Source organism: Conger conger, chromosome 13 (assembly GCF_963514075.1).
Source record: "Conger conger chromosome 13, fConCon1.1, whole genome shotgun sequence".
NCBI classification, from domain to species: domain Eukaryota; kingdom Metazoa; phylum Chordata; class Actinopteri; order Anguilliformes; family Congridae; genus Conger; species Conger conger.
In genome coordinates this window covers 9,488,300-9,499,323 of record NC_083772.1, presented here as the reverse complement: position 1 = coordinate 9,499,323, position 11,024 = coordinate 9,488,300, and the positions used below count along the sequence as shown (strand labels likewise).

The 11,024-nt window shown below is 49.1% G+C and overlaps 1 protein-coding gene across 1 annotated transcript in view; it reads left to right on the top strand.

The window, feature by feature from the left end:
• Positions 1-11,024, top strand: part of LOC133107713 (stAR-related lipid transfer protein 13-like) — a 107,940-nt gene that overhangs the window by 38,643 nt on the left and 58,273 nt on the right. The gene's annotated exons all lie outside the window — the stretch shown is intronic.

Sequence of the window (11,024 nt, the reverse complement as noted above, 5' to 3'; positions counted from 1 at the left end):
TGTGTGTGTGTGTGTGTGTGTGTGTGTGTGTGTGTGCGTGTGTCTGTGTGTGTGTGTGTGTGTGTGTGTGTTTGCGTGTGTGTGTGAGTGTGTGTGTGTGTGTGTGTGTGTGTGTGTGTGTGAGTGTGTGTGTGTGTGTGTGTGTGTGTGTGTGCGTGTGTCTGTGTGTGTGTGTGTGTGTGTGTGTGTTTGCGTGTGTGTGTGAGTGTGTGTGTGTGTGTGTGTGTGTGTGTGTGTTTGCGTGTGTCTGTGAGTGTGTGTATGTGTGTGTGTGTGTGTGTGTTTGCGTGTGTCTGTGAGTGTGTGTGTATGTGTGTCTTTGTTAATTGTAGGTTATTGTTCTGTAGTTTGTTCTAATGACCGTGATATCACTTTCTTTGTATGTTGCTTTGGGCTAAATCGTCTGCTAAGTAAAATGTAATGTAATGTGTCAGAGAGAGAGAGAGAGAGACAGATGGATAGATAGATGGAGAGAGAGACCAATGGAAAGATGCAGAGATAGATAGAAAGTGTGGGACGGAGAGTGAATCAGGCAGAAAGAGAGACAGACGGACAGACAGACAGAGAGAAAGAGAGAGATATGAGTGGAATCACGTTGGAAGCTGGCAGCAGTGCGGCGGTTTGCGTAATGAACCGTGGGACATGGAGTCAGCCGAGGTAAAGATCCTTCTGGAAAAACTGACCCTGCTTTAGGACGTCAGGACATGGGGGAGCGGGAGTTAGGAAATGGGGAGGGGGGGTAGGGGGGGGTCCTAGATTGGCAGTGATAGCTGACAATACTCTGATACCCTGACCTCCCCAGGGTCAGCGAGGCAGAGGGAAGGGAGGAACGTGGCATACGGGAAGTGTAAGGACAGGGGAGCGGGAGTGCTGCATGATGGTCCACTGGAGGACAAGGGTCCCTGGAAAGGTCAAGTGTGGGGAAAACGATTCCGCTCTCTCCCCGACCGCCGTGCTCACTTCTTCCTCCCGCCGTTCCGCTGACTTCCTCAGCCGCTGTCCGGCGTGGTGACTAAGAGCAGAGCTCACAGGGGGGACGGGCTGTTTGTTTCACTGTGGTTCTGATAGAGAGGCTCACAGGGGGGACGGGCTGTTTGTTTCACTGTGGTTCTGATAGAGAGGCTCACAGGGAGGACAGGCTGTTTGTTTCACTGTGGTTCTGATAGAGAGGCTCACAGGGAGGACGGGCTGTTTGTTTCACTGCGGTTCTGATAGAGAGGTTCAGAGCACAGCTCACAGGAAGGGAGGAACCACGTTGTTTTTTTAACCGTGGTTCTGCGGTTCTGTTCCCCCCCACCCCGCCCAACGTGACCCCCGTCGGTGACATCACGCGTTGGATTTATAAACACGCGGCGCGGGCCGTGAACTCCTCTGCCAGCGCGGCGACCGCACGAAGCGTTCCACGCGCAGAAACGCTGGAGAACCTCTCGCGGTTTCCTGAGAGCCTCAGGGGCGGCTGCCCCGCTTCCACGGCGATGAGAGTGGGGAGATATTTTTATATCCTTTTTTAAATATCCTTTACTTTTGCTACGAAGCAAGCAAAGGCTGGGTACGGAGATCAGTCGTAGTGCGGTTTCGCCAGTGCTCAGACATTACATTTGTGGCTTTTATAAATGCAGTTACATAACTGCATGCAGGACATGATTAACATCGCCTTTCCTCAGCACTGAGGTATTTTATTAATGGTCATGATTTCCCCCACCACTAAGTGTAAAAATAAATATGATTTATAGGGATGAGGACACAGCTGCATAATTTATGTGGCCTGCTCAATCACACACAGTCCTCATGCGCTGAAGGTCCTCTTTTATCCCATCCAGCACTCAGCCTGAGCTTCTGATCAGTGCTAGACCTCAAACCCCCACCACAGAGCTGTCCGTGTGTCAGAGCTTCAGTGGAAAATGTATCATCATAATCAGTTTATGCTGAAAAGCGTTTTCTGTCATTTCTGAGAGGAATAGGCTTCCTGGACTTTGCCTGTAGTGAGCTGCACTTGGCACAGAGGACCCCATATACTGTAGGTGTCCTGGACTTTGCCTGTAGTGAGCTGCACTTGGCACAGAGGACCCCATAAACTGTAGGTGTCCTGGACTTTGCCTGCAGTGAGTTGCACTTGGCACAGAGGACCCCATATACTGTAGGTGTCCTAGACTTTGCCTGCAGTGAGCTACACTTGGCACAGATGACCCCATATACTCTGGTGTCCTGGACTTTGCCTGCAGTGAGTTGCACTTGGCACAGAGGACCCCATATACTGTAGGTGTCCTGGACTTTGCCTGTAGTGAGTTGCACTTGGCACAGAGGACCCCATATACTATAGGTGTCCTGGACTTTGCCTGCAGTGAACACAGAGGACCCCAGGTCTCCCAGACATATCTTGTGTCTGGCTGCTCAGAAATAGGATGTGTGTGGAGTAGAGGAGTGCCCTATCTGTACCCGTTTTTATGGTAATGATAATCTTATTGTTGTGTAAACAACTGAAAATTCCAGTTTTCTACCTTAGTTTCTGCTAAAATACTGTCATTTTCCTCTTGTTTATACAATTTATAGTTTAGGCTGTGCCCATTTTCAGGTTTTTATTCAAATACAGATACAGATAGTTCTGCTGGTTGTGCAGATACAGGGACTGCACACCCATAATGTGAAGCATCTCAATGAATGAAAAATATACCAAAGGAAGATCCCGGCGGGTGCTTTCACAGACCCAAAAAGCAGAATTGGTAGTGAGCCCACTCTGTTCCAGTGCAGATCCCCGCTATGAACCCTGTTTGTCTCCACACACCCAACCTTCCAGAAAGTGGAAACAGTGAATGAATCCTGCAGGAAGTCATTTTTAACAGAAGAAAACCAGGGTGACTCTCTGAAAAGGCAGGTCTTTTTTTTTCTTTTTTCTTTTCTTCTTCTTCTCCTGTGATTCAGCTCTGGGATTTGTCAGCCGAGTGGAGGTGGAAGTGGAGGAGTTGTGGGTAGCCCTGTCAGGAGTTCTGGCACGGTGCGCGTGAAGCTGCAGAACGCCTGGCAGGCTGGTTCTGGCCTCGGCATTTAGGGGGGGTGTGTGAGGGGGGGGGGGGGGGGCAGGCATGTTTAATCAGGGCGTAATGAGCCAGGAACACACTCCTCACCCCCCCCCCCCCCACCCCCCACCCCCTGCATGGCACTGCAGTCTGGCAACATTTAAAGGGCACCAGCAGCCGTATTAGACAAATATCAAACGCCGCTTCCCCAGTGCGATCAAGGAGCACTGCGTCATGGGTTTTTTCCCTTTTAGTTTAAAAAGAGAGAAAAGTTCAATCAAAGACATTTTCACCTATTTAAAAATCTAAATTCTGCCACTTGGATTGCCTGTCGAAGAAGCATGCCAAGGCACGATTTTCAGCATTAGAGCGGGAACTGAGAAACACCATCAACAAGCCTCTCAGTCTGTCATTCACTGGCAATTAATTAGTAACAAGCTCAATTAATTATTTAAAAATAATAATGACTGCCCAGTCGTATTGCATGAGAATACTGATGTTTAAAAGATTTAAGAAATGTTACGATTAAAACGAATGAGTGGTGAGCAGTTTGTAAATAGTAATACATGTTTTATTCCTCTTCTGAATGGATATATATATATATATATATATATCGCACATATACTGTACATATCCTGTGAGCGTCCATCATTGCATGGACATTTCTTAATGAATTCCAGGTTTTCCAACATCCTTCACCCCTCCCACCTCAAAAGCATTTATTAAACATCATGAAACCTGCAGAAACCGCACAGCCATTGTGGTCGAGGCGGCCGAAGCCAAGACCACTTCCCTGAGAGGCTCTGCTCAGCTGCTAATGCAAACCGCTTCGCCCATTCATCTCCTGTCCGTCAGGCTTCGGCCCACAAGCAGTCCAGATGTGAGAGAGGGGGAGAGAGAGTGAGGGGCTGGGAAGAGAGTGACAGAGAAGGAGAGGGAGAGGGAGAGGGAGGAAGGGAGAGCAAGAGGGTGAGGGCAGAGAAGAGAGGGTGAGGCAGAGAGAGAGAGGGAGAGAGAGAGGGAGGGAGAGGGAGAGAGAGAGAGAGCGAGAGGGGGACAGAGAAGGAGAGGGAGTGAGAGAGGGGGGAAGGGAGAGTAAGAGGGTGAGGGCAGAGAAGAGAGGGAGGGAGGGAGAGGGAGAGGGGGGACAGAGAAGAAGTGGTAGAGGGAGAGAGAGTGTGAGTGGTAGAGGGAAAGAGAGAGAAGGAGACAGAAGTGCAGACGGAGAGCGAGAGGGAGCAGGAGAGAAGGAAAAGGGAGGAGTGTCAGGGTGATAACAGAGAGAGAGAGACGCAGAGGGAGGCTTGGGCCCTGGGCCCTCCCTGGTGCCTGTGGTGCACACCGTGAGGTGCTTGGAGGCTGAGCAGGGGACAGGATTTGGCTCCCCCCAGGGAAGGGTGCTGGGCTGGGCCAGGCTGGGGGAATGGGGTGGGCTGGGGGGGAATGGGGTGGGCTGGGGGGGACAGGGCTCAGAGGTACTGAGGCCCAAAAGGCCCAAGCCTCACACAAGAGAAGGGGGCTGTGTCTTGGGGCAGTGTAGCAGGACCAGCTTTTCTTGGAATTTACAGCCAATTAAATAATTTGGCTGAGCAACCAAAGTGCAGTGGAACTGTTTCAATTAAACAGCGAGAGGAGGGCAGAGGAGAATAGAGGGGAGAGAAAGACCAGGCCTCATTTTGAGTGGCTGGCATCATGACAGTGCTGCTGGAAAGGGACCCGTTTCTGTTTCACGTTGTAATAATAGCTCCCAATTAATGCGGCTCGTCGTTATCGGTTTCACGGTGCCGCTTTAATTAGACTGCGGATTGGGCGTTAGCGTTGGCGGCGCGCCCGGGCGCAGTGTTAGCGAGCGCGCGCGGTCGCCCCGACCGAGCGCTTGGCACGGGCGCTGCGTGTTTTCCACTGAGCTCTCCCACCTGCGGCGGCCGGCGTGGGAGGCCCTGTCTCAGCGCTCCGACGCAAGGCCGGCGCTCTCGTTTAGCGGCCTGTACCAGGCCCCCGAACGCGTGTTTATTAGTTTTTCTTTGTTGTTCCAGGTCCGCCGTTGTGCTTTTTCATCGTTCTCAAACCGCATCTTTCTCGACGGCGGTCTCTCGTTTAGATTTTTTCCGAAAAACAAACGCGTGATATAAAACGCAAGGTCTGCTACCGCGGTCTCGCCCGTAAGTGTCGGAGGTGCTGCGCTTTTGGCGGGGGTCTGAGTGTTGGTGTCGAAAATGAGTGGATGATGGGATTATTGAAGAAGGGATCCTTTCTGTCAGCCATGGTTCACCAGGTCATGGCTCCTTTGTCCGCGATTGCTCGCTACACAAACCTACGGATATAAAAAATATGTAAGTGTGCCACGTAAAAGTACATTTTAAGTGTGAATTATATATGATACGTTTAGGTGCAAGCTGGAAACGGAACCTTTACAGCGCGAGAGCCCCGTTGTTCAGTTTTCCGTTTTGGGGTCACTCAACAGTGCGGTGTTAACGGGGCTGGATGAGGAGCAGCCCTGTTTACTGTAGCTCCCCGCTTGCCGTCAGAAATGCTGGTGGCATACCAGCCAAATTAAACCTGCTTTAAAAATGCCCTGCACAGGGAGACATCTGTGGATGCCTTTTGATTTAGAATTCACCTTTAACTTCTGCCATTAATCAGTGGCTGTCTCCTCCCAGTTCTGTCAGCTGACCTCTGCACTGTAAGGTCAGAGGTCATCATAAAATAAATTAAAACTCTTTGTGCTGTTTCCCGGCCCTGAGAATCAGCCTCCTCCTATGCGTTGCCCAACAGGGTCTTTGTGCTTTCTGGGTTTCATTTAAAGTGCAGTTATGAACATGTGTTTCACTGGTCTGACTGAACCTTAATCTGTTTTCAAGGCGCTTTTGATCTGTTTAAGTATAAAATCACTAAGTATCTGATCAATTGACTTTCTTTTTGGTTTGTTTTAAAAAGTTGTTGTATGAATATTTTTAACTGCTCAGAGATTTGCCTGCTTGTCTTAATAATTTAGCCCATTGAGAGAATTATTTCACTCTGTTTCTGTGCTGAATCTTGCAGTCCCTTGTATTTTAGAATGAATTCATTACTGTAAAGATATATAATCAAAATGACAGCTTTCAATCCAGTTTCAAACTGCGTTTGTGTGTGTGTGTGTGTGTGTGCGTGTGTTTGTGTGTGTGTGTGTGTGTGTCTGTGTGTGTGTGTGTGTGCGTGCGTTTCTGTGTGTGTGTGTGTGTCTGTGTGTGTGTGTGTGTGTGTGTGCGTGCGTTTGTGTGTGTGTGTGTTTGTGTGTGTGTGTGCGTGCGTTTGTGTGTGCGTGCGTTTGTGTGTGTGTGTGCGTGCGTTTGTGTGTGTGTGTGCGTGCGTTTGTGTGTGTGTGTGTGTGTGTGCGTGCGTTTGTGTGTGTGTGTGTGTGTGAGTGTGTGCTGTCTGTGTGTGTGTGTGAGTGTGTGCGTGTGTGCGTGTGTGTGTGGGTGTGTGTGAGTGTGTGAGTGTGTGGGTGTGTGTGCGTTTGTGAGTGTGTGTGTGTGTGTGTGTGTGCGCGTGCGTTTGTGTGTGTGTATGTGTGTGTGTGTTTGTGGGTGTGTGTGTGTGTGTGTGTGTGTGTGTGCGTGCGCGTGCGTTTGTGTGTGTGTGTGTGTGTGTGTGTGTGCGCGTGCGTTTGTGTGTGTGTGTGTGTGTATCTGTGTGTGTGTGTGTGTGTGTGTGCGTTTGTGTGTGTGTGTGTGTGTGTGCGTGCGTTTGTGTGTGTGTGTGTGTGTGTGTGTGCGTGCGCATGTGAGATCCTTGCAGCTCTAATAAAAGACAGGTGGTGTTGAGACTGAATATTTTCTCATGGATTTTCGTAGACTGGGAATTTCTCACATTTAGATTTGACAGCCGTAAGTACTTTGTCAGATTCCTCATTTGTAACGTCCAATCGAGCGATTCCGAGTTAAATATTTGCCCACACAGGAAAAAATGCCTTGCATTATGAAAACACTAAAATGAAAGGCTCTTTTCTACCCCATTTGGGTTTGGCATGGCATTTTTAGGCGCATGTTTTCACTGTTTTTTCACGCAAAACTGACAGATGCACCATGCACAGTACTGTAGTGGTTACAATCCAAGGTCAGATTTCTGGAATGCTTGTGTTTTAAGTGGCACCCAACTGCCTGGTCTTGATATTTGTCTAGGCCGCACAATCAACCACAGAGATAGGTCAGTGCTATTCACTCTCACAAAATAATAAGCGCATTAATTTTCAATCCACCATTAATCGATCTCTCTCCCTAACATACCTCAAATATGTATACAGGGTAATCTTGCAGAGGGCCTAAGCAATCTTATGACCCATCTGTTGCATTGTGGTGCCTTGTCAAATGCTGTGTGTGCTTTGGGTGCCTACGGTTCATGCGGTTAGCAGTAAAGTTATGGTAACTGCATCAGCCACCATAATGGGGTATTTGAATCTGTGCTGGATCTAATTTTGGCTCCACTTTACAATTCCCTTAAAAGATTAAACCGGTTGCCCTGGGAAGGGGGGAGGTTTGCGAGTGGGCGGGGGCTCTGAGAATTAAAGCAGCATTAGGGGAACGAGTCACGTAATTAAATTGCTGTTTGAATGTAACGGGATGGAATATTACTCTGGAGCTGGTCTAATGAACAGATTACTGAAATGGAGTCTGCCTGTACCCTAACCCCTCCGCCCCCTCTCCAAATCAAAACTGAGATATCCACCACATGTGTGGCTTTTCTGGAAAAAACTGAAGCCCTGCTGGGGAATATATGGACGGGAAATTTATAGCAGAACCTCATACGGGCCCGAAGACTGGGGGGGAAGAATTCCCTGAGCCTCGCCTCCGTTTGGCCGTTTGGCTCGGAAGTCCAGTCCCGGCCCCCGCCCCCGCCCCCGCCGCCGCCCTGACTCCACACTGCATGGGCTCTGACTCAGGACCTCCAGTCACACTGCTGCACCCAAACCCCACAGGATTCATCTCTTCTGCTTCTGGAACTTTCCCTAGAACTGCTGGCCAAACAACATGTCTGTTAATGGATGAATGCATAAAACAACACACACACACACACACACACACACACACATATACATACACATGCATACACACTTCAAGTATCACAAACAAAGATTTCTCTCAGCTATGATTTGCTTATTCTTCATTACGTAGAACTGGAATTAGAGGTTCAAATAATTGCAGGAAAATGCAACTTTTCTCATTGGAAGACTGTTGTTCGAGTGCCCAGGCTGGTGATGGGAGACATTCCTGTGTTGATTGTAACTTCCTCTGACCTCTGACCTTCCGGTTGCTTCCTTTATGTGATGAAGGTTGAGCCTGAGGTTTTTTTTTTTTGGAGGTTTGCGGTCATCCTTGTGTCGACAGCTGAGCGGTCTAATCGTACCCGAAAAGAGCAGGTGTGGGTTGAGGCTTTTGATTTAGCCCAGTGCTTCCACGTCTGATTCTGCTTGATTGATGTCCACGATAAGCTAAATGAGTTGGATCAGGCGTTGTAGTGCTGGGCTAAAGCAAATACCTGCGCCCACACCTGCCCTTTCGCAGATAAGACTGACCGGCGCTGGTCTGCAGGGCTGCAGGGCTTCTGTTTCACTGTGGGTTTGATGTGTGCACAAGCCCCGCTCCTGTCCTCAGGCCCACCTCCAGGCTGAGATCCCCAGGAGGCGGGCGACTCCTGTGTGTGTTTGTTTGGGTCTCTCAGGCTGGTACTGTCAATGTCCTCTCTCGGTCTAAGTCCTGATTGGAAAAAGTGGCAGAGGAAAGAAGAAACAAAGGATAGAATGAGACAGAAAGTGACAGAATGAGACCGCGTGTGTCGTTTAGTTGGCATTTAAATAGATTCTTATCACTAATCTAAGGGTTTTATTCCCTTTTCGACCCCGTTACTTCTCTTAGATTCATGCTTTTGAAATTTTCTTAGTTTAAGCTCAGACTAAGCATCAGACAGTTTCTAATGCCAGGCCAGATAGTCATGACATAGGCTGTCAGTGTAACCCATAAATTTGGATATCATTTTAATTTTTCAGAGCAACTTATACAGCGTACACGTTTTACATGCAGTTCATTAGACATGTCCTGAGATATTTGAGCTAAGTACCGTACGGTAGCAGTGGCCGACCTGGGAAGTCAGTCTACAACCATGGTGTTAACTGGTCCCCTATATCTGTCCACCACAAGCTGAAGAGGATACACTCTCAGAAATAAAGTGGAGGTACATTTTTGTTCTTCAAGGATCAAATTTCCCAAATGTACCCTGGAGGTACAGTATCATACTCTTTGGGTACAAATGAATACATTTTCAAAGCAAAAAAAGGTAACAATTAGTTATATATCGCTGGATAGGGGTACAATTATATGCACCGATAGGGTACCACCCCGATGACCAGCTTTTGTACCTTTTTAGGCGTGTTTAGGGCTTGTTGATGAGCTGGGATGTGTGTGTTTGGGTCTCAGTGCTGATTGAGTGGGACAGGCTGCCCGAGGCGGGACACCTGAGCGTGTGCGCTCCGTGCCTCCCGTCGACCTCGCTCTGAGGTGAGGACAAGCGGGCACAGAAATAACCGCCCGGCCGTCACACGCAAAAACCACACGCTAAAGAGCGGGTCGCCCGCCGCCGCCCTGCCGTCAGAACGCAGAGGATCATGGGAGTGCGAAAGGAGGCGCGCTGATGAGTCGCACGAACGGAGCCGCGCGGTTACGGGCTACGAGACGAGACGGCTTGAACGAGGCGCGTCGCTCTCAGGATCGCTAGATCCATCTGGGCCGCCGAGGGACGGAGTCGTAAGGCGGTGTATCCCCCAGCTAACACTAATTGGGTTAGATAGGGTACAATGGGCTGCCAAATTGAGAGAAAAGGGAGAAAAAAAAAAAAAACAAGCCACCCAGGGTAAGATGGAGTGGCCTGGGTGGCTCCAGCAGCAATGCATCATGGGAGTGTGAGGTGGGAACCGGAGTGAAGGAACGAGTGCATGTGCCATCAGAACGCTGGGTTAGTGGTGATTACGGGGACTGGATTCCAGGAGCAATCTGTTCACGTGACAAGAGCGCATTGTTGCCGATGAACTGTTCTCATTATTATGTGGAAATGTGCAAAGTAGTGTAGTTTTCCTGTTTTTACAACACCCCCCTCCGCCTCCAAGTGAAGGATCTTTATATACAAGAAGCAGCATTTTCTTTGGCACCACTGATTTTATTCTTTGTGTGGTCCGACTCTCGCAAAAAAGTGAGCTATTTGGCGCAAGCGTAGGCTATCTAAACAGCCCACTGACATTCTCCTGCCTAACCACTGTGTGAATTCTGCAGTGTCTTAACGCTGTGTAAATACGACAGTATCTTCACAAGTCCCACACTGAGATTGCACTGTATGCTGAGATTGTGTATTTTCTTTTTAGTGTGAGCGCTTGTGTTAATGAGCAGTGTCTGGCAGATTGTTGGAGAGGCTGAACGCAGTTGTTTGTTTATTTTGTGGGAAGACGGAACAGCTGCTGAAGTTCAAAACAAAACAATAGACGAACGTGAGCCAAATGATATCATCGAGCGCATCGCTACTGCAGACATATGTACAGTCGTGGGACTCGGTAACTCTCCATTCTGGAGCTTGATGTAAATATAACTTCATGACAAAGATGACCACACATTGACCACAACCACACATACTTTGGTTTTTAATGCGCACACTGTTAAAAAATGTTTTTTAATGACTGTCTGAAATGAGCGAATGGCTTTTGAAAATGACACATCGGGCCATGATCCATCCGTGTGGAGTGAGGGGAGAGGAGAGGGTACGTGTGCGGGGTGGTTGCGTTCGGCTCTGGGGTACAGCAGGGAAAGCAGGCATTCTCCTCTTTACATGATCCGCTAAGCAGCACTGCTGACCCAAACCCTGCCACCCTTCCCACGTTCCCCAGCCGGGGGGGGTTCGCCTTGACCTCTGACATGAAAATAGAGGCGCTCAGTTCCTGTTAGACAGCCACTACACCCCCCACCCGCTCCGCGTTGGCTTAGATCTGCTCCT